The following is a 24,779-nucleotide window of genomic DNA, read 5'->3' on the forward strand; positions in this document are numbered from 1 at the left end:
GAAGGGACAGTATTCACCCCCCACAAAAATATCACCCAGCACTTTGACCCCAGCCGCCATACAGCAGTGGTGACCAGATGAACCCCTCTCCGCTTCCAATGAGCAGGAGCTTGCACGTATATGGTGTCGTGGTAGGAGTCCTCCGAGGGGGTCTGGCCCAAATAAAGCGAGCAAGTACAAATTCAGCACATCAGAGGGCAGGGGAGGCCTCAGGAAAATCCTCATCACTAACTCCTTAGTCAGGGAACCACACTCACGAGTTCCCACAGCATCCCAAAGGTAGGATCGCCACTGAGTCACCCATTGCAACTGCCCTGCTATATAATACAACTCCTGCTCGGAGGCCGCTTAACCACCCTCCAGCAATGGGAGGAGTAATTTCCAAGATGTCACATGGTGACACAATGTGCCCAATATAAGGGCAAGAGGATACTATTATGGTCTTGAAAGAGCTTCCCAGGCAGCTCAAGCGGAAGAGCTGTAAGCAAACAGAGTAGACTGGGCAGGACAACCATCTTGGATACAGCAACCCTGTCACTCACAGAAAGCGGCAACGTTGTCCAAAATGCCACTGACCGCCGTAATCCAGCAAGTGCGCCGCTATAGTTGCCCCCAGCTATCAGATAGTGTGTAGTTCCCACTGCAGTGCCGGGCCGTAAAAGGGGAGCCCGTCCTCCGCCATCTCCCCTGCAGTGGATACACACAAGCCTTACTTCAGTTAACCTCTAGCCCGATCTCGCCCCCTCAGATTGAGTAAAATATAGTCCGCATATAAAGAAAGGAGAGTAGGCTCATCAGCAAGGCACAACCAATAATAGTGACGGCCTAAACAAACTGTACGAGCAAACGGTTCCATCGCCAGAGTAAATAATATAGGGGGATAGGGGACAACCCTGACAAGTACCCCATTCTACTGCAAAAGCTTCTGCTATCAGAGAGCCAGTACGGCTTCTAGCAAGCGGTCGAGTGTAAAGGAACTTCATCCACCTGATGCAGGCAAGGCCCAAAACCATGTCAATCAAAGTCCCATTTTCTGATGTTCACCGAGAGGACCAATTTCCTCTGTGGCAGATTCCCAAATTGGTCGAAAGTGAGGAGCAACTGGTGAATAATAGGCTTAGTACTACACATGAGGATGACGCCTGTCTGATCAGCATGCACCAGGGAGGGGAAACAGCCTTTACAACGCAATTTTTACATCATTGTGCCTTTATAATGTATTTATTGCCACACGTTTTTAGCATGTATAGGCCTTTACCATGCATTTAAGGAAAGTATGGGTGATTGGGGGTCTCCCCCAAAAAGATAAAAATTAAATATATATATACATACATACATATTTATGAATCCAGAAAAGGGTGCCCCCAGGCGAAGTGCGCGCACAGGCTGAAAGATTTTTATTGGCAAAACCAGCTCCGATTAATGCACACCACAAGGCAGCTCCATGCCTGATGCGTTTCGGACCCGATGTCCTTTCTCAAAGGCGGCACGTGAGGTCCTGCAACTCTCTCTGCTCCCAATTTATCCGCATGATTACACATCAATCTCAAGTGAGCACATGATTATTTCAAATGCAGTATGGGATTGGGAGTCCAAATAATTTTCTTGTGGTTTTGCAGCCAGAACATACGCCAAAATACATTTCCAGGCAAAGTGCACTCTCACAGGTTGAAAGATTTTTAATGGCAAAACCAGCTCCGATCAATGCATGTGAGCTACTGCAACTCTGCTCCCAATTTATCCCCATAATTACACATCATATATATACTTACCTTACTAATACTTAGCTTAGTTAGACTAATAATGTGTGGCAATGACATGCAGAGGTAAAAGCATATACATGCTAAACAAATATGGAGTATGAAGTGTGTTGTAAAGGCAAGCAATGTTTTTACCTACGTGTTCTGTCATACAACCACCAGGGAGCACATATGGGGAAGCAAGCGGGCAGCCAACACCTTGCTCAGAATCTTATAATCCGTGTTAAGGATCAAGAGTTGTTTGAAGGAATCAAGAAAAAGCAGGTCGTTGTCCTTTGGGAGTGACACGATCGACAAAGGAAGCAAACCAGGGTGACGAGATTCATTAAAGAGGACCACAAGTTTGGTGACAAGAACCAAAGTATACGCTGCAAAGAACTCTACAGAGAGACCGTCAAGACCACTCACCTTCTCCCCAGCCATGTTTTTTATTGCACCCCAGACTTCCTGCTCAGTGGTATCTGCGCCCAACTGTTCCGCCTCCTCAGGACTTAGTGCAACCAGCAAGTAATCTGCGATATAATCTAGCATACCTGCCTCACCACACCCGGGCGCTGCCGAATACAACTCACAGTAATGGTGCAGAAACGATTCATCAATCTCGTCTTGAGTGAAGACGTCCCGCCCTGAAGAATAGTATGCCCCCAGTTCTCACCCTTAAGGAGCAATGCCATCTCCCTTCCAGACTTATCCCTATTAGCATGCGCCTGGTCACATACGACTTATAGTCAAAGCGCCGCAGATGTTTGATCAATACAAACAATTTCTCCCACTCCTCCAGCACTGTACACCACCCATCTGGAGTCCCCTCCATCTCACGTGGAGACCATGAACCACTATCTCCTAAAGCTTGATATTTAAGCGCAGCTGGGACAATACCCCCAATTTATTAGAGATACAATAACCCCTAAGCACTACTTTCATGGCATGGCCTCCTGTTCAGCTCCCACTGATGAGGCAGAGCTCCGCATCATTCTAACCAGAAATGTGTGTTACGATCACCCAAAACCCCGAAGGCCTTATCATCCAACATCGCCGGATCTATGGACCAGGTTGGGTCTGTGGGTCTAGAAAAGGACCACTGCAAGGTGTACAAGACGGGGGAATGATTAGAGTACGCCTTCGCCAAGTATTCAGTTCTCACCACCCTACCAACGTCCAACAGTTGTATAGTCAGTCACGCCAGACCTCAAGTGCAAAAGGAACAATTGATGGACAGAATGCAGAACAATGTCATACATTCACCCCAGTACAGAGCTCTGGGCCTAAATCCATCATTATTTTGTCCACCATGCCATTCCCCCAGCCATATGCATATCAGTCTGAACTCTGCACCCAATGGGAGCAGTCCAGCCCGAACTGCCAGGCCAGGTCCTGCCTGGACGGGAAACAAGCATCTTAGGACCGGTTTCAGGCTTTCAGCCCTCATCAGCCAGGATAGCTTGACTCCAGTGACATGTAGAGCACGGGACCCACGTCTGGGCATACCATACCAGATTTAACCCAGATCCTTGTGACTGGGGGTGAATGTTTGCATTGTCCAGCATTCAGTCCATCAATTGTTTCTTTTACATAAGCCCGACCTCAAGGTCATGTACACCTGACTCATAGGAGTACACACGAGAACATGGGTTGCGAGTACTCCAACAATCAACCAAGTTACAATGGACCACTCACGAGCACATCAAATCTGCAAGCTTAGGCACTGGTGCACTGAGCAGAGGAGGATAAGCTCTACATAACTCGGTATCCGCAACAACATTCATCCCCCCCCCCCCCCCCCACCCACAGCAATCCTCCAATGAGGTACCATGAGCATCAGAAGAAGAGTCAACCCAGACAGGAATGCCGCATCAGAAGAAGAGTCAACCCAGACAGGAATGCCGGTTGATCAACATTTGGTGTGTAGACATTTAGTAACGCTACATCCCAACCCTGCAGTCAATCCAAAACACAACCAAAGCAGACCTGTTGAACTCCTATCTAAAACAAGCAAGATCAAGCGTCATTACTATAATAACTCTGCAACACATCTACCCACACCAGAGATTTCGACACAAGGTCCAGGCTACTATCTCTCTTGTTCCGTCTAAACTCGATTACGCTAATAGCCTGTACCACGGATCATCTTTAACAACTATGAAAAGGCTACAATGGATTCGGAACACTGCTGCCAGACTACTCTTACATATAAAACAACAAGCCCACATTTTCCCTGCCTTGAAGACCCAACATTTGTTACCGATTGCCAGAAGATCCACATTCAAGCTGCTTTCCATCACCCATAAAGTGATATATGGAGCAGGCCTGCTCTTCATAAGGAATAAAATCACCAAATACATTTAGACAAAGGAACCTCCGCTCTAGACTGGCACCTCATCTCAAAATCCCACCATGCAAGAAAAAAACATATGTAGCACATCCTTCTCTGTTCAAGTAGCCCAACTATGGAACTCTTCACCCCCAAACATAAGATCCACAGATAACTACGTTATCTTCAGACGATTACTCAAGAGTTGGCTCTTCCCCACATAACCACCATACTCAAACATAAATATACAGCATAACCCTATCTATATAAACAGTTATTTGGATTATATATGCGTACCTAGATATGTGCATTCCTTTGTATAAATGTGTATAATAATCATATTTATAAATATATAAATATTAGTCCTGCCTAACAAATGTACATATTACTTATGGTTATATAATTCTATGTTTAACATGTATATATGTCACTGCATAAATAAGTGAATTTTTATCAAAAATTGCTGCACCATTGAATAAAATAAATAATACATAAACAAATTAGCTGAAAGTACAGCAACACTTGAAAAGTCAGAGTTTAATATATACAACTTAAATCTAGATATATTACCATACTTATATACATATAGACCTTCCATGTACTTATGTATCTTTATATTTATGACTTTACTCCTAATTAATTCAGCATCTCCAATGCACTATACTATATGTCACTCTATACGTCTCTCAATATACCCTCTACTTCCACTCTCTGACTCCTCCCGAACCTCAATCTACTTCTCTCTCCAATGTTCTCCTACTATGATCCCCAAAATATCCCTTTCTAGACTCTTCCCTTCTCAACCCCTCTGTGCATCATCTCAAACCTCTTTTACTATTCAGATCTCCCAAATAAGACTTCTAAACCCTTCCCTTTGACACTCCCCCCCCACTCATCCCAAACCTCCTCCTGCTGCTATGATCTCGAAATAAACACGTTCTAGATCCTCCCTATTCTGTCTCTCCGCTACCCTTTTTCAATCCAAATAACAGACTCACATGTCCACTGCTCAAATTCATTTCACATTTCTCCATACAAGTTCATCACTAATCCTTTTTGGATTCCAGAGTCAGGGGTAATAAGTGCTATATAAATGCAATTACAATTATCCAGTGACCCTCTGGGCCCATGACTGTTATATGCAACTGAAAAGGGACCCCAGGCCTGAACCAAATATGAGTGCCCCTCGAGAAAGCCAAGTAAGTGGTGGAATATAATTGACCCAAGCAAACACAAGCAGACGATGGACGGAGTGCTGAACGTTTCACAAACTCACCCCCAGTCACTATAAGATCTGGGTTGAATCCATCATCGTTCTTTAGCTCACTTCAGTTCAGATCCAGCCCTTTGCAAATAAGTCTTGACCCTGTTCTGATAGGAACAATCCAGCCCGACCTACCAAGCCAGGTCTTCCCTGGTCTGTAAACAAGCACCCTGGTACCGATTTTGGGGTACCACCCCATATCAGCTAGGCTAGCTAGAATCCAGTGGCAAAGTGAACAAGGGAACCACGTCTGGGCATACCCTGGAAACTTTTTTGTTTGCATATAATTGACCCCGCCAGCCTCCGCGGAGGGCCCCGAGTTCAGATTCCACGAGATGCGTCTGTTGTAAAAACGCAATCTGAACTCCCCATTGTTAAAAAAAATCGATGATATTAAACCACTTAATTTTGGAGGCAAGGCCACGCACATTCCATGTAATCACTTTAACCTGCGCCACCATAGTTAGTAGGCCAGCAAGCAAGGGACAGAAGCACCCCACTCAGGCCCTGCACCACTGACACCAGCCATCGCACATCATTCCAAATAAATGAGTTCCACTGCTGCACACATATCACCTGCAAAGAATCAAAAACATTTAAAAAAACAAACAAACATGAAAGATCAACCAAACCCTCCTCCTGGTCCCCCCCCCCCCCCTTCCAGGACTGAGACATACAACCATCCTGCCCAAACACCCCAGCAAACAAGGCTCATCAGGGAGCCAAACAGAGGCCAACGGCCCAACAAGTTCCATAACAGAGGAAAATTACCAAAGAGGGGGACCAACAGCTACAAGAGGAAGTGCCACACTAACAAATCAAATACAAGGGGACGCGTCCAGCAAGCACCCACCCACCCGCTCTCCCGCCCCCTGTTCCACTCATATCCAGATTACACACAGGAGGACTAGACCACACAAGCAATCCGTGCACCGACAACAGTAGAAACGAATAAGGATAACAAAGTAACATAAAAGAGCATTGTTATCACAGACATTTTTAAACAATATCATCCAGCAACCCCAGGGTGACTCCCGGCAGAGTGTTCTCAAGCCCTGGGATAACTGAGTCACCACAGACAGAGGCAAAGCTGCGATGTTCCGGGGAAGGAAGTGGGGAAAGACCCCCCCATAAAGTTCCCAATGATGCAGCAGTCGCAACCGCCCTCGCTTGCTCCAACGCAACCTGCGATGCTGTAGGCCGGGACACCCTTCTACGTCTTGACGTCGTGGGAGCAGAGGCCGCTGCAGCTCCGGCATCTCAGTGTGGACCATACCCTTGTCATATAGTTCAAGCCAATCCCAGGCGGCAGATGGATCAGTAAAGAAGTGTACTGTGTCCTCAGCCTGAACTCGTAATCGGGCAGAAAAGAGCAGTGAGTAAATCAATCCCAGATCGCGTAACTTCCTCTTCACTGACAGAAACAAAGACCTCCAAGTCTAGACCTAGAAAGTAAAATCTGGGTACAGCAACACTTTTGCATTTTCCACAGCAAAAGGACCATGCGCACATGCCTGTTGCAGGGGGTGGTCCCTGTGAAAATGCAGGAGGTGTGCCAACACCGGACATGGCATGGACCCAGCGCGAGGCAGCTGGGCCGGCTCTCTGTGTGCACGCTCTAAAGCAAAGAACTTGGAGAGGCCCTCCAGAGCCACAACTCCTGCAACCAATCCTCCAGATACGCCAGCAAAGAGTCCCCCGCAACACTCTCGGGCAGCTCAACAATATGAACTTCATTCCAGCATGCACAACCTTCCTGAACATCCAGCCGGGCCACCAGGCGCAGAGTCTGCGCCTCGAGAGTCGTGATGTGATGCTTCACAGATTGGACGGTCGGAGTCTGAGACAGCACAGTGCTCTCCAGCGCAAGGACCCTCTCCAACAGCTTCTGCGAATCTTCACGGATGAGACCCAGTTCCACTGATAACTAATCGATTAGCCTTATCCCAGGACCCAGCGCCCTGCTTGATCCCCTCCTGGGGGGCGCTGGTGGTCACATCTCCCTTGGACCTCTGCGCGCACCTATGACAGTCCCAACAAGGCAGGAGGGAGCACAAAGGAAATACCCCGATATCTGACAGGTCGTGTAGGGGCCCGGGTTGATGCCTCTCAGGAAGGGCCCAATACCCCATAACCGTAGTCGTGCCCAGTGTCGCAAGAAAGCTCACTGGATGGTAGAAAAGGCAACGCAACAATGAGCAGGGCCCAGTAATGGCTCAGACCATCCGATCCATCAACAGCGTAAGCATGAGAAAAGTGCAGACCAACCCCCAGGCCAGCAGCTCACCACACCAGTATGGAGATTAGCTGATACACCAGCGGTGGCCACTAGGGAGCTCCACCCCCCCCCCCGAAACACAAGGAATAGAAATGGTACTGTGGGGTCCAAGAGGGAGGCAGGTTGACTCACAAGACAGAAGACAGTCCCCACAGCTCTCTGCAGTAGAAAGCCAAAACATACCCTGTGGGGGCCAGGTCCAGACACACCCCCAAGTAGCAAAGGCCCAATGTAAGATGCGAAACAAAGCATCAGCTGAAAGGTAAGACAGGGACAGCAAAAGTCCTGCATGCAAGGCTCCCCCAGGCGTCAGTAGATCATGCCCAAAACTGGAAATGCGGCCCCCGGGATCAGCCTGAGGTGGTCAAATCAAATGGTGTCAAAATCCAAGCACAGGCCACTCCCAAGGCAAGGCAGGGCAAAGCACCAAATCCATCCCAGCGGCCTGCTTATTCAGGGGCACTCAATGCAAGTAACGGCAAGATGGTCAGCCCTGCTGAGCTGCCAACATCCGTCGTGCAGCTCCCCCAGAGCAGCTAACAGGAGAAAGCGCCAGACAGCGCCCACGAGGAGAAAGGACAGCTGCTGCGATTACAGCAGGGCCACCATCATGTGCGTGGTCGGAGCACATCCACACAGCTCGGTCCAGCCTGCAAAGTCAGGCCACATAGGAAAGTAGGGGCCTGGCACTCCAAGGGGCCCCAGCTCAGCCAAGGATTATGGGCGGGAGGCAAAAAGTCTCTCATACAGCCAAGGCCAGGAGATAGTGCGGCCCCCGTGCACAAAGCGGGCCGCCATCTTGCGAGCAGAGAGAAACTCCAGGTGCGGAGGGCTGTCTGGCTCACAGCGCTCCGTCCTCACCATCAAACTCCTTGCTGCAGGATCCCTGGGGCTATTAAATGCCCTTAGATTCCACTCCTGTGTTGGTGGGACCAGGCATGGTGAGCAGGAGTGGCCGGGGCTTGCGGCTGGGGAGAGTCAAAGTCGTCCGCATCCTCAGGCCATGGCGGTTGGCTCTGCTTCCCAGCCACACTCACGTGCATAAACAGGTTTGAGAATCAAGCACATAACATTTTGACTGTCATAGCCCTGTGAGTTCATCTTGGTGTGAAATGTAAAACAGTGATTGTTCAAGTGCTTGGTGAACGCTCACAATAATGGCAATTAAGGGAACTAGGGCACAATAAAATGGAGTGGTTTGTGCAGTAACCACACAGTGTGGTCAAGAGGAGAAGGCCAGATTGAGAGTCGTCTCCCTGACCATCTTTTGTCAATTTAGGTGCTGGACTGCACATATAATCTGGATTTATGGTAACATTTTGGGAAATCGACCGAATACTTAAATATGCAATAGCAATTGACAAGATGCATCCTCAAAATATAAAGGAAGAAACAATAGTATGATTAGAACAATCATATACCCTTAACTAAGCTATAATCAGCATAATTAACAAGCTGTCACATTCACAACCATACCATTATCAGAAAGCTGAAACTAGCAGAGCTCAACAGAGCCTCTGCATACTCAGAACCTGTGAATGTACAAAGATTTAACCTCAGTACAGTCCTGGCAGATGCCAAGCCTGGTATAATCATCAAGTTGGCATAATTAAAGCCTTGCTAGAATCCAAACACTGACAAAAAATGTGCTTTGGTCTGTCAAAGAAGATTTGATATAACCAGAACAGGTCAACAATGTGTCACCTCAATGGACATGAGCAGTTTTTCTAGAGGGTAAACAGATTTTTGAAGCATCACATCCCTGAAAAAGTAGATATTTTATAAAACTCTGCACTCCTGTAGATGAACTCTGCCTCATGATAATGGTAAACTAATTGGCTGATTTTAACACCATTCACCACTCCACCCTCATACACACCCTGAAGACTTGAATGAGAGTTAGCAGTGATGTTCTCCATTGGTTTCCCTTCTACCATTCGAACCATTTCATTCACATGGGATCAGTCAAATCTCCAAACTTCCTCTTACCTTTAGGGTCCCCCAAATGCCCATCTTTTTCTCAGTCATCTTTCAATAACATATTTGTTTTCTTTTTACTTTATCTAATACATAAAAATATGGAATGGAAAGAGAAATATAATCCCACAGTGACCTCAAATGTCCTAAAACTATTACAAAACATTAACAGTATTCTCAAATGAACAAGCAAATTAAGAAAAAATCCACCTAATCAAGGTGCAAACCAAACGGTGAGTGTGGGGCAAACGATATGGTCTGAAAAGTGACGTGTAAAAGTGAGACATAATAATGATATAATTGATGGAAACTTAATTAATTTATGCTCCCTGCTCATCTGAGAGGAATCAATTTAAAGTCGGTGATTTGTACACTTTACCCAACAAACCTTGGACAACTTGCCAGCAGTCATACAGGTACTGAGCAACAAATCCACCTAAGGTATCCCCAAGGGTCAGAACAGTGCTAAAGTAAGGGAGAACATGGCGGCAGTCGGCTGACTTGCTGCGGTGCTCCGGGATTGAGCTTCCGTTGTACTCCGCCTAAATGCCTGAAGCCCGAGAAATATGAATAGCCTCCGCGTAGAAAGAAATTCTCTATAAACTGATGTTTATACTTTTTCGATGACCAAAGTTTTGGATTCCATAAAAAAAAAAAACGAATAAAGGAAAACGGATTATCCCTCCCACGTACCTGGCGTTCGGCATAGCTCGACGTGGGCTGTCTGTCCTCCCTCTCTATGACGGGAGCTTCAGGCGGCGAGTCATGCATCTTCGGTAGTGGAAGCAACAGGGGTGTAGTGAGCGCTACTGGCTCTAAGCAAGGCTCTAAGTACGGAGAAACACACATCGAAGTACCGGCCACTCTGAGGCTGTGGTCCGTGGCCGCCCTGGAGCTGCGACGGGGCAGGAAGGCACGCTGTCTGGCGCTTACTGCATGTAGCGTTTCAGCCTAGTCCCAGGCTCAAAAGTCCGAGTTTGTTTCTCGAGGAGCAGTGGAGGGCAAAGTGGCTGTTGAGTGTCCTGCGGGCACGAAGAACACGAAGAGCACGAAGAACACGGGAAGCTGTGTGGAGGGGGTCTTGGAGGAGTCCGCAGAGGAGTGTTTGCAGCTACACCAGCAGTCACCCAAAAATAGGGGTAGAGGTGCTCGTAGAAGAGGCAGGGCGCCTACAAAGGCACTGTGGAAGGAGCCTGCCCCTACTCCACGTGAGGTAAAATTGGTTAAAGTGGTGGAAAATGGATCTACACCCCTTGAAGGTAAGAAAGCCTCATCTTATTTGTCTGCAGAAGTGAAGTCAAAGGGCATAAGATCAAACGGGGCCAGAGGTAAAGCTAAACTTAAAAGGGAATTGAACGCGGCATTGGATCTGGGCACTAAGATAACTCCGTCCCTGCGCTCCTATTTTAAAGTAATACCACAGGTGCTCTGTTTGACAGAGGTGCAGGACATGTTTGCCCCCCTGACAGTAATGGATTCCGGGGCTGCAGATCTGCCTGTTTCAGATGTCCTGGACGTCATGGATGTCCCAGTTTCAGATTTTGTCCCTGCCTCTTGTGGCCCCTCCTGAGGAGATTCGGAGTCTTTACTCACTTTTTTGAATGTTTCCTCTGAGGTGGAGTCGGTTCCATCTAAGGGAGATTAAATGTCCAGTGGCTCATCCGGTCCATCAGTACGCGAAACCCCCGGGGAGTGGAAAGCATGATCTAGTAGGAGAAGGGGGAGGAGTAGGGGGTTTTGTTACCCCCAATCTTGTAACCCAAGTGGAATCTGATGGCACAGAGTTGAGTAGGGAGGGGATGGAAAATCCCCTCCATCTGGACCAGCAGCAAGCTTGTATATCTAATCCTGATACAGAGGGCACAATCTCTGCGGCCTCTTTACTGGCAATGTTTTCAACCCTATCCCGAGATATTAAAAAAGGGTTTGAAGAATCTTCTGCCAATCAGATGGACATCCGTAACCATTGTGAATCTCTAGACAAAAAGATCGATGGGCTAACCTCCAGGACGGGGGAGTTAGAAGAGACGGTCGCTGTGATGTCTATGCATCTGGATAAGGCTGAGGAGGACATTGTTAAGTTGCGGAAGGAGGATCAGGCCCTATTAGACAGGATGGAGGTGTTAGAGAACAATGCCAGAAGATCTAATATCCGCATACTTAATGTGCCGGAGGGTTCCGAAGGCTCTGATGTCAAAACTTATGTGGTGCAATTACTGAAGGAGTCGTTGTGTCTAGACCAATCCTCAGAGGAGTTGACCATCGACATTCAAAGGGTCCATAGAGACCCGTTCAGGAGAAATCAACAAAGATCTAAGCCCCGCAAAATCCTTGTCAAATTTCATACCTACGCCCTTAAAGAGCAGATCCTCATTAGCCCTAAAACGAAAATCTCTTCTTGGTAAGGGATTTACTTTTCTTATCAGGTCCGATCTCTCTAGAGTTACGTTAGAGAAACAGTGGGAGTTTGGCAGGCGGCTTGATGCATTTAGAAAGTTGGGAGCAACTGCTCAGTTGGTGTTCCCTGCCGCCTTGAAGGTGATGTTCAATAATAATATGTTTAATATTAGGACAGTGCAAGCTGCTGACGAGCTCCTTTTAGATTTGGGCAATAAGACGGCGGGTTAAAATATATGCCTTGTAACTTATAGATCAAGAAAGGGTTCTGAGTGTTAGGTATAATTGCATAATTGCAGGTATTGAAAAAACAAATAAACTTTGCTAATAAAAAATATATATATATATATATATATATATATATATATATATATATATATATAAAGTTGAAGAAGAAAAAGGTGGAAAAAAGGGGGAATAGAGTAGGGAGAAGGGCAGAAAAGATGAAATAGATATACATATATGTCCAAGATTCCTTTCTTTTTTTGCATACACTTTGCATACACTTTTGTTTGCACATACGTTTTGCGTCAGCATAAACGGTCGCTTTGATCACTTTGGTCACCTTGGGGGGAAACTCGGCTCAGAGATCAGACTTGATCCGGTTAGATACACCAAGGGTTCTCCATGGGAGGGAGGTGTAAGGGGGGTTGGGAGGGTCACAGGGTAAAATGTTTTATAAAATTCCTCATGTGCCAACTTTGTGTTCTATTGTACTTTGCTCGGTGTATGACAACCTTAGATATGCTGCTATTTGATATAAGGTTAGGTCAGACGAAAGTTGTCCTAAGCCCCCATGTAAGGTTTGGTGGTGTTAGGGTTAGGCGTCAGGACAAGTTTTATGGCTATGGCTAGTCTAAAGATAATATCTTGGAACGTGAACGGCCTGCGCACTAAATCTAGGGCTAGGAAAATATTACAATATCTTCGAGACTCAGAGGCACAGGTCATCATACTACAAGAGACGCATCTGGTCCAGGATGAAATGGATGCGTTAGTCAAAGGGAATAAGTGGATCGACTTTGCAATTTCTACTTCTCAGTCTTTGACCTGTAGAGGGGTATCGCTTATTTTTAAAAAATATCTCAGGGCTAGGGTGTTAGATTTCAATGTTGACCCTGTAGGTAGATGGGTTATTGCCTCTCTCTCCATCTTGGGTACTCAGTTTACTTTTGTGGGGTACTATGGTCCTAATCAGGACGATCCGTCATCCTTGGAGGCAATCTTCTCTCACCTTTTGTCTTTTCCAGAGCCTGTAATTTTTGCAGGTGACTTTAATATTGTCTTAAACCCCACTTTGGATAAATCTCATAATAGTCGATCTCGAATTCCATCAAAATCAAGGTCCCTTTTGCTAAACGCAATGAAGCAGTATGGATATGTAGACATCTGGAGGTTAAGGGCAGGTGAACAGCAGGGTGTCTCTTATAGAAACTACAAATACCGCCATCAGTCTAGAATAGATTTTGTACTAATCAGCCATACCTTAGTGGATTTTGTTAAAGACATTAAATACCTCCCACTACATCTATCTGACCACTCTGCCGTAGTTTTGGAGCTTATATCAATGTCAAGGGTGCCGTCCAGGAGTTGGTCGTTTGATCGTTCCTTACTCTCCCACCCAGACGATGTTCTCTTCCTTAAGTCTGAGGTGAGCCATTTCTTAAAGATAAATGTAGGATCGGCAGGCATCGGAATGGTGTGGGACTCTCTGAAAGCATTTTTGAGAGGCCTTATTACAAATAAAACGGCTTACAGGAGGAGGGAATATAGGGAGGCCGTGACATCAGTGGAAGCAGATATTGCTAAGATCCAGACTCAATTAGATCTAGTCGCTGATTATAATACAGAAGCGGTCCGCTCTTCTTTGACTGAAAGATTACTTTCCTTAAAGGGCCATCTAGCTTCGATCCTAAATCAGCGGATACAAGAAAGGTGGGAGGCCAGCAAACTTGCACACTTTCAGTAAGGAGAAGGAGCGGGGAAGCTATTGGCATGGAAAACCAAAACGGACCAAGTCCGGAATAACATCGAGGTGATTAATGTCAATGGCTCCCCACTCTCCCGAGATGATGATATTAGATCTGCCTTTAGAGAATGTTTTCAAAATATCTATTGTGAAGACAAGAACATCAGCTTAGTTACCATTAAAGATTGGCTCAGTAAGATCACCCTTCCAGCACTTTCTGCTGAGCAAAGCGATATGTTAGATGGTGAAATCTCGGAGGAGGAAGTTATTAAGGCCATACATAATGCCAAAAAGGGGAAGGCGTCTGGTACAGATGGCCTACCGTCCGAAATATACAAAATACTGGAGCGGGAACTTGTCTCCTTCCTGGTTTTATTATTTAATAATATTCTACTGGAGGGTGGTCGTTCTCCGATGTCATGGGACAGTGCGTCCATAACAGTAATTTTAAAACCGGGGAAACCATCCACGGCATGTGGCTCATATAGGCCAATCTCCATACTGAACGTAGATTATAAAATATTTGCTTCAATTCTGGCCAATAGATTAGCTCTTGTTGCCCCCAACATTTTACACCCTGATCAGAAGGGGTTCGTCAAGGGGCGGCAGCTATATGAATTAACCTTTGACTTAATAGGGGCTATTGACTTGGCAGTTTTGGAGTCTCTCCCCCTGGCGGTCCTTACCTTGGATGCCACCAAGGCCTTCGACAGAGTCAATTGGTTGTATCTGTCGGAGGCCCTGGCAAAGTTCAATGTGGGAGCAGGGTTTCGCCGGGCAATTGGTCTTTTATATCAGAACCCAAGTGCTTGCGTACTGGTCAATGGTAATCTATCTGATCCCTTTAACATTTCGAGGGGTACACGGCAGGGCTGCCCCCTCTCCCCGCTTCTTTTTGATCTATACGCTGAACCATTTGCCCAAAGTCTGAGGGATAATGTTAATATCAAGGCGTTTGCGTACAGGGGTTGGGAGAGAAAAGTGGCCCTGTACGCTGATGACATCCTCATTTTTACATCTGACGCCCATATGGCTCTCCCGGAAATATTTAAGCTAGCCTCGGCATTTGGGGAAGTATCTGGGTATGAGATCAATGCCACAAAAACCGAGATGATGACCTGGGGTATGGACCAGAGTTTGTGTATTGCTGTTATTCGGCCAGGAAAGAAGTTGAGATATCTGGGCCTTGATATTGTAGAAGATATAGACCAGATTGTCAATACTAATTTTTCCAAGATAGTTAAGGACTGCCGTAAGTTACTTCAGTCTTGGTTCCATCTTCCATTGTCATTATTGGGAAGGGCTAACTTGGTCAAGATGTCTGTCTTGCCAAAACTTTCTTTTCTTTTCAACACTATCCCCCTGTATTTTGATCTCATTCCTATTAAAACATTTCAGGCTGAGATTAACACATTTATTTGGAATAAACATCTTCCAAGAATTTCGTGGAAAAAGATAAGGAGGCGTAGGGAAAAGGGGGGGTTGGCTGCCCCGGACATCCAGGTGTATGCCTGGGCGTTCCAGTTATCTCTTGCCAGGATGCTGTTAAAGAAACCATTAGAGTATGGGGTGGGAACTCTATACACCACTTTGCTTAGTGGAGAGGGGGTTAGCCAGTCCGGATTCCTTTTAAAATTTGGTGATCCCAAGTTCTTTAAAAAAATTAAATTGAAGATTCTATTAGGGATGGCAAGGACTTGGGCCCAGGTTCTAAAAGCTATTAAAATAGGATACTATGGCTGCAGGACTCCCTTATGGGATCTGCCCGATAATCCGCCCTGGTTGGGAGATTCACTTGCAGTACCTATCAGAGAGGCAGGGATGGAGGTTTGGGGAGACCTATTTGTTGAGGGGGAATTGCTTTCCTGGGAGTGTTTGAGTAGGAAGATTGTCCCAGGCCTAGCTAGGCTAAAATATCTGCAGATGTCCAGCTGGTCTCGATCTTATACTGCACAGCCCTCTCGAAGAAGCAAGTTCCCTTTAGGTGGTTATAGTACCCTTATCACTTTGCTGATTGACAAACCCACTGCTAAGGAGATTTCGTCTTGGTATAACCTGATCTTGGAGGAGATGGATGGAGTATTCTTGTTACCAGATGAGCTTTGGGGGCCAGATATAAGCAACACTAACTTGCAAGAGCTATGGAGTACATCATGTAAAATGATGTGGGATGTTGTGAAACCGGCGTGGTTGCGCAGGAACCACCTTTATACTGTTCACAGAGCTTACTACTCTCCCCTCCGACTTTCTAAATTTACTCAGGGGAACATGGTGGTGTGTGCTAGATGTGGACTCTTGGCAGCCTCGGATATCCACATGTTTTATGAGTGTCCTCTTTTATCTCAGTTCTGGGAAGTCATTTGCAAGATTCTGTCGTCTTCAGTAGACTTCAACATAATATTAGATCTTCAGTTGGTGATTTTCGGAATCTTAGAGGGGGTTTCCACATTGGCGAAGAAGTTAGTCTTCTACGCTATACTACTTGCTAGAAGGGAGATATGCAAGAAGTGGAAGGATTCTTCACCCCCTTCTATCAATGAATGGTTTGCTTCTGCGCTGCAGGTCTCCAAGCTGGACTTGGCCAGAATAGGGAATCCTGATAAAAGATCTTTTTGGCGCCTCCTGAAATGGGATCATTGAGAGACTGGGTCCCCCCCCCCCCCCCAGGTCCAATGATTAAGCCATCTATCCCATTTCTGGGTATAAGCAGTGCTTTGATACTTCTTTCAGTATTCTGGCTGATCTCCAAAATCCCCCTTAAGGTTACGTTATGGTGATCGCAGGTATGTCAAGCCCTATCTCTGTGGGACGAGGTCCTCGCTCCATGTCTGTCCCTTCCAGTTGGTATGTACTGAGTCAGCATATCGCTTGTTAACCTATTGATCGCGCATATAAAACCTTGGTGGCATATGAGGACAAAAAAAAAAACCAGTGCTAAAGTAATCGGAGGGTTTGAAAGGCTACCACCCTATAGAAGGCGCAGAAAGAAAATAAACAAAGATGGGGTGAATGATGAGGGTGAGCGACAGGAATATTAAGAGAGAGTGAAAGGATGAGTAGGAAGTGCAGAAAGAGAAAGGACCAGCAGGAGGGAAAAAAGGAAAAATTATTGAGGTGTAGTTCGAATGAGAAAATAAGATAAGACTAGTGGTGATCAGGTGAAGCTAGAGAGTACTGGACAGTGAATGTAATAGAAAACCCTACAAAAGCATGAGCAATGAAAGCCAAATGTGCAAAAGTGAAGGAGAGAATCCACTTACATAATTCGGATTATAAAAGATGAAAAACAAATAGATATTCTAATATCAATCTCTTCAAAGATATAAAAAAGTTCAACGCAACACGCTGAAGGATGATCCAGAGACACTCAAAGCAGTTCTCTAGTCGTGCATCGTTAAAGAATTCTGTAAATCTGACATTTGCATGAGTCGCATAACATTTATCAAAATAGCAGGATTCTAAGGGAGTCCACTTACAAAATCGGATTCTGATAGATTAAAAAAAGAATCAGATTTTCTAATATTAATCTTTGCAGATACAAAAAAGTTCAAAGCAACACGCTGAAGGATGACCCAGAGACATTCACAGCAGTTCTCTACTTTTGCATCATACAAGCACCCTGTAAATCTGACATTTGCATGAGTCACATAACAGAGTTATCAAAATGACAAGATTGTAAGGGGGTGAAGATAGACGAAAAGCACCACTAATAAAATAATACCCTAAGAATATCAACAACAGGATAATGTTGATAATCCAGGATGGCTGTCAAAAACGTACAATCGATCAAACACTGTTTTACAATGCCAAAAATAGCAGCACAGCGTATGACACTGTAGAGCAGTGTACTGTAAATGCATCAGTCCTTTACGTCATAACCACAAATGCATTTTTAACCAGATAAACCACAAGGCACATGATACCAGTGTATATCAAAATTATCTCCCTGTAACATCAATACGCTATATAAATGTGAAAACTTCTGAGGAGGAAAGCAGTGAAGAATTGGAAATTAACACAACATAAGATCTGGTCCTGAATAAAATAAAAACAGCTAAGAAAACATGCAGCCCAGACGACTCGTTTCAAATCTCACCCATTGTAAATCCAAAAATAAATTGCGTTCTGGCCATAGAGCTTGATACCATTGGGCAGCCCCAAACTGTAACTATACAAGCTGCATTGTAAAAATCACAATTGTACATTAAATTGTCTAGCACTTCTCCAATTACATGTTCCATCCCCCACAGCCCATCACACCCTGCTTTCTTTTATCTTGTCTCAACAGGACAGGAAGAATAATATATATGCCATTCTATGTGCATCATCTAAGGTATAAAATGCTCCAACTGAATAAAAATACAATAAGGTTGCAATTTGAAGAACAATCATTGCAATACATTAGTGTATGCAACAGAGAAATAATTTGGAAGACCCATTGAACAATCCATCTTTAACACCAAAGAAAACATTTAAAAACTACACATTTAAGATTATATATTTTTAGCTAGAAATACATAAATCTGTTGGGACCTAACACCATATATTCATTAATCTGAAAAATTAGAATACTTTTGGAAATATGTCAAAGAGCTAATCTATCTAACAAATGACACTGCCCAATGTAACAAAGCACAATCTTCTGCTGTACATTCAGTAGCATGGGTAACAAATAAAGCCCCTGCCTTTCATACATATAATTTGTTTAGGAACAAGAAACATATGTATGCATGTATTTATGGGATATTTCTATAGCGTATAACTAGCCAAAAGATCACAAAATCACCAATCACTTTGAGTGGATTCTTGAAATGAATAACTTCGCATCCCTAGAAACAGTGTTGTGCCTTAACAGGAGCTTCAAATCTATATTTAACATGTGGGTAACTCCTCTTACTCACACTAAGGAATGACACATGAACCAGGTGTTCCATTTTCCAGTTAGAACATTGATATTTGTACTGTTTGTTTAAAAAATGATAGATCGCCATTTCAAATAGTAATTTATGATCCTTCCATCACAGTGTATAAAACTACAATTTTCATTATGGGAGGTCTATGATGAAGGGTTTTTAGTGGCCAGGGAGAGATAGGCGTTCTGCTAGTTAACGCACGTGTACATAGAGAAAGTATAAGTATGGTGCTGCTAGGTGAGGGGATAAGCCCTATAACCCCTCAATTTCGTGTGGGAAGATCCCTCACAGTTACAGTTTTCTGCCAAATCCTAGGCACACATAAAAGTAATCAAACAGTATGTATATATTTACAAGATCTCAAACATAATAGAAACAATGAAACGTATTCTTGTAAGTAGGATGTTGCTTTGTCTTTAATTCTTTTTTCATTGAGGCAAAAAGAAACCAGCCAACACGTGTTTCGTCGCATATGGAAAATAATTCCGCGACTTCCTCAGGGCTGTATAGAGAAGATAGAGGTCTTTGTCGTCGCTCAGCCGGTGATAATTCCAACCCGGCTGGGCTAAACACTTTCAGCAGTATTAGCTGACTCTAGGGATGCCGCTAAGCCGGTGAAAATAATCACCCATCCTACTTACAAGAATACGTTTAATTGTTTCTATTATGTTTGAGATCTTGTAAATATTTACATACTGTTTGATTACTTTTATGTGCGCCAAGGATTTTGCAGAAATATACAATTTTCATTATGCATTTCTCCTCCCTCTCCCCCGAATATTTCTCAGTGACCATTTGTTTTGCCCACTGTTCCTATTTCTGCCATGTTTACAAATATAAGCTATTTATGAGTTTCTAAAGAACAATGCTTACTCATGTGTTAACATCAGCATACATTTTTACACATTGTGAACTAATCTTGAAAGTTATACTTGTAGAATATAGACGTATGTATAAAATATTATGATTCCAGTTAAAATAACTTCAGTATTTAAACTTGCTCTTTGTAGATGCATTGACACGTGAGTGTATGTCAAAATAATTATTAGGATGGCCATGTTTATAAAATAAAAGTGCTATATTACAGTCAATTTAAATTGGTATTCCTTGCCAATTATTTGTTTCTGTTGGGCTCTCAAGATTTCAGTTGTTAACAAGAATACCCTTCATTTGCTCCAATAAAGACGGTTTGTAAATGTGGTAAGAAAGCTTAGCTATGCAAAAATAATGTCTGTTTTAAAGGAGGTAATCATGTTGAGAAGTAGACATAGAAGTTTAATTTTAGAGGGTCTGATTTACTGTTCGACAGATGGGACAAAAATATGGCAGATATCCGGTCTGCATTATTACAAGTGCATTATATACTATGGCACTTGTAATGCGGCGGAAGGATATCTATCACGTTTGTGACAGAGTAACCCATCTGCCAAACTCTAACTCAGGGCCATAGTTAAGTTCTGAAGAATATTTTGGGAAAGTATACGCCCAAGGTATGTCAGGTATTCTTTAGGTAGTGGTTCTAAAGGGAAATATGTACCAGTGCCTTGGTCTTTTGTTGCTGCTTGTGGGAATTGGGTTCAATCTCTCGGATCACAGAAAGTTTTGTGACTTATGTTTTTTTTAAGCTAGATGGAAGGCAAACTAAAATCTTTAGAGAATGATTGCAATTTGACGAGTGATTACCAGAAAACAATTTCAAAACAATTTAAACGTTGGAAGATCTGCTAGAACAGAGAGAAAAGCAGGTACAGTACATTGGAAAGTCATACTAATTATATTTAGATGGTCTCAAAATGGGACAGTAATACATAATAATTTCTGCAGTATCTCTGTGTAACAAGGCGATTAAGACTGAAATAGAGATAGGCAGGGCTAAACCAGTAAATAATACAAATGTCAAGCTTTAATGATTGATGAACAAGATGAACTAAAATTTGAAATACACAATATAAAATATCAGTGGATGGTTACAGTTGTAATTGGAATAGCTGAAGAGTGGATTAAAGAGAGTAAACTGAAGAGTGCTGTGTTAATGGTGCGTCATTCAACATACACAGCTGAGTGGCATTGGGATTGGGATTAAAGGGGTGCAGATTTAGGCAATGAGACTGCCAGTGAGAAGTGTGGAGTAATAAGTGTGAAGTTGAAAATTGACAGCCAGAATAGTTTAATTAGGAGTCAAATGTTTAGCCCAGTTGTATGTGTTTTGCGGTGTCAACATGAAGGATTAACAACCACTGTTAATGGAACTAAAAGGCAAGGTGCAAGTCACTGGAGCTCTCTCAGCATGTGCAGACCCCTCAAACAGAAATATTGATTTCAATGGCAACTGCAGGCAACGTGCACCTGCCACCAATGAAGAACTTATTTCCCGTCAGTAACGCCTTATCTGGTAGAGACTCTATGAAGCCGCAGATTCCTTACCTTAGAATAATCCCCGGGCGTCAGACGATTCCAGAGTTTTTTTTGTGAGCAGTACCCCTATGCGTCGACAGGTGTCATCGTTCAGCTCTGTGTGGCGTCGTCAGAGTCGTCTGCACAAGAAGGGATGTGCGTGGTGGCTATATAGGCGCCACCCCAATGCACTGATGTAATTTGTTTCTTCTGACTTTCCACGCCAGGAGCATTAAGCCATGAAGAACTGATGTGTGAAGCTAGGGCCTTGAAAAGGTAACAGCCCTGTACCTATATATCCATTCACCAAGTGGAGGAGGAAGGGTGAGTCGGTAAGGAATCTGCGGCTACACAGCGTCTATACAAGATAAGGCGCTACCGTAGGCAAGTTATTTGATCATCTGATAGAGACTTCTAGGCACAGATTCTTTACCTTAAAATAGATATCCAAGCAATACCCCTTCGGAGGTATATCTGCAAACCCGATTTAGACTTGAAAAGTCCTGCAGAAAAGAATGGGGAAAGTGATCCCAATGGACCTGACTGTCCAGGCAGTAGTGCTTGTTGAGCCTGTGCCACAAAGCTCATGTTGCAGCCTTACAGATGTCCAAGACCGGAGCTCGGTGTTCTAATGCAGTGGTCGCATCCTTTGCTTAGGTGGGATGAGCATGCAAATTCTCCAGGGGGTTGCTTCTTAGCCAATGCGTAGCAGAACTTAATGCAGAGTACAATCCATTGGTTCGTTCCTGCATGGTCTTCCCTTTCTTGGTCTAGACATACCCCACGAAGAGTTGATCGTCCACCTGAACTGGTCAAGGTAGAACAACAATGCTCTTTTTGGGTCAGGTGGAGTCTCTCCTCTTCCTTAGAGGGATGAGGCAGAGCGTAAAAGGTTGATGGACAAGCCTACATGAAACGGGGTGACTACGTTTGACAAGAGGGATGCCCGAGTCTGAAGGATCCGTTTTGTCTGGGAAAAAGAAATGTATGGAGGCTGAGATGACAGTGCCTGCAGTACAATGTCCCTCCGAGCAGATGTATTTGCCACCAGAAAGGCCGTTTTAATCATAAGGAGCCTAAGAGGGCATTTATAAAGCGGCTCGAATGGAGTACACATTAGAAAAGTAAGAACCAAACTGAGGTCTCATTGAGGCACAACGAAGGGAGCTGGAGGAAACGTGTGTTGAAGACCTTTAAGGAAACTATTTAAAACAAAGGTCTTGAAAAGGGAGAGCTGAACTGGCAGCCGCAGAAAAGATAAGATAGCAAAAAATAACCCTTCAACTTGCCCAATGCACAGCCCTGCCTGACAAGGGTAAATATAAACAAAAGAATTTGGGAATGCGGTGCAGATAAATGGTCAACCTGTTTGTCTGTTCATCATGCCACAAACTTGCTCCAATGGCTGGCATATACCTTATCGGTGGAGGAACGCGAGCAGCCAATATAACATTACAGACATCAGGCGGAAGTTAAACTGAAGCCGCTCATACTCTACGCATGAAGGCGGAGCGGTGACCAGTATGGGCGGAGAATCCTCCCCTCCCGCTGAGACAGGAGATCCTGCCAGAGGGAGGGGCAGCCTAATTGGAGGACTGATGGACAAGCTCAACAGCTCGAGATACCAGACTCTCTGAGCCCCATTCTGAAGTCCCAAGGATGACTAGGGCCTGATCCTTCCCAATCTTCCTGAGAAATGTGGGCAAGAGTGGTATTGGCGCAATGGTATACATGATGCCGGAGCGCCACTCAGGATGAAAAGCATCTCTGAGCGAGAGCAGCCCTGGAAACTCCAGCATGCAGACCTGCTGATTGTACGTTCCAGACGGTGGTTAACAGATCTAAAAAAGGCTCTCCCCACTGCTGACAGAGACCTTACGCCACCTCCAGATGGAGACACCATTTACGATACGCTTGGCATCTTCCGCTGAGTCCGTTCACTCTGTCATTGGCAGAGCTCAGCAGGTGTTGAACCACCAGGGAAATCCCTGGCATTCCAACCATGTCCAGAGACTACCTGACACAGGAGACCTGGCGGTGCTGCATCCTCGACCACGCAAAGGCTGAGAAGTCTGCTCGCTGGGGTGGCTGGGCAGTTGGAAACGCAGCTGGAAGCCGCTTCTGTGGCCAAGAAAGGAGAGAAAGGCAGACAGATGGTGGCGAGGGGCCATGGAAAGGCCTAAGTTACTGGCAGTAGCCCTGCTGCCCGTGGAGTTCACCAGCGCTGAGTCTGCTTTGTCTCTGAAGAGATGGGAGCCATCAAAGGGCATGATCATGAGTGAAGCCTGGACATCCCCAGAAAAGCCAGCTGTCCTCAGCCAGGCGTAGTGCCCTAAGGCCATCAACAATGAAACTGCTCTGCCTAACGAGTCGGTCCTATCCAGCCCACAGCATATGGCGAACTTAGCTACTTCTCTCCATTCAGCAGTAGCTTTGGAGAGTTCGGCTAAGGCCTCCTCTGAGACCATAGGTAGCACCTGTACAACTGAGAATCCAGAGCAAGTGGGACTATCATCTCAAAAAGCATGCATTGTTCACTGACCTCAGTGCTAGGCTGGGGGAAGAGACCATCTTCTTCCCCAAGGTATCCAGTCTCTTGGATTCCCTGTCCGGGGGAGTGGTAGGGAATGCACCAGGATTTAATGTGGAAGTGGAGGCTTGGACCACCAGCTCTCAGGGGTAGGGTTGGGTGTGTTGTAAGGAAACTGGGGACCTCTAGGGCTGGATGATGGCAGCGGGCAATCAACCTATTCACAGGAGCTGGTGGACTCGGAACAGTCCCCAAACAGGATGTCATTAATGACTTTGTTAAACGGGACAAGCAGTTTGGATGTGATGACTACCGGCTGAAGCACCTCAGTAAAGACATTTGTCTTGATAGCCACAGTGGTTAGCTGAAGGTCTGGGAACTCAGCCGCTGCCCTCACCACCATAGCGAATGAGGCTCCTTCCTCTGTAGCCAGAGTAGGAGGAGAAACCAACCCAGTATCTGGGGAGGTGCCCAGTCCCAGGCGTCTGCCAGATCCTCACATCAGGTGTCCTTGGTGACATCCTGGGCTGGTATTCATCAAGGTCCAGTGGCCCCTCCCAATCATCTCCAAGTTCTAGCAGAAAGGAATAGGGCACAGGTTCCAGCCTGGGTGATCTGCTCCTAGCTGGCGCTCGAGTCGGAGTTAGGCAATTGCTCATCCGACTCCATATGGGAGTAGGGATGAGTATGGGGACTGCCCCGCCAGCGGTTGTCAGCAGTGGAGCCATCACCAGGGAAGGTCGTGGTGGTCTGACAGGCTCCGCTCCTGATCTATCCATAGATCTAATGGGCCCGAATGACGCAAGGGGTGAACCTGTCGGCGGAAGACCAGTAGTGGACCCTCCCGAGCCTGCAGGCCCCGAAAGCGCTCCAACGGGGACGGACCACTCAAATATGAGGTGCATAGCCTCATAAAATTTACAAAGTTGGGCAGGGGCACTCTGACTCCTGGAAACTTGGGGAGGAGCGGAGACGGCCCTGACACA

The 24,779-nt window shown here is 45.2% G+C and overlaps 1 protein-coding gene across 2 annotated transcripts in view; it reads right to left on the minus strand.

Annotated features, from left to right (window-relative positions):
- SFMBT1 (Scm like with four mbt domains 1) overlaps window positions 1-24,779 on the minus strand; it is a 482,765-nt gene that overhangs the window by 134,703 nt on the left and 323,283 nt on the right. The gene's annotated exons all lie outside the window — the stretch shown is intronic.

This window comes from Triturus cristatus, chromosome 9 (genome assembly GCF_964204655.1).
Source record: "Triturus cristatus chromosome 9, aTriCri1.1, whole genome shotgun sequence".
Taxonomy (NCBI): domain Eukaryota; kingdom Metazoa; phylum Chordata; class Amphibia; order Caudata; family Salamandridae; genus Triturus; species Triturus cristatus.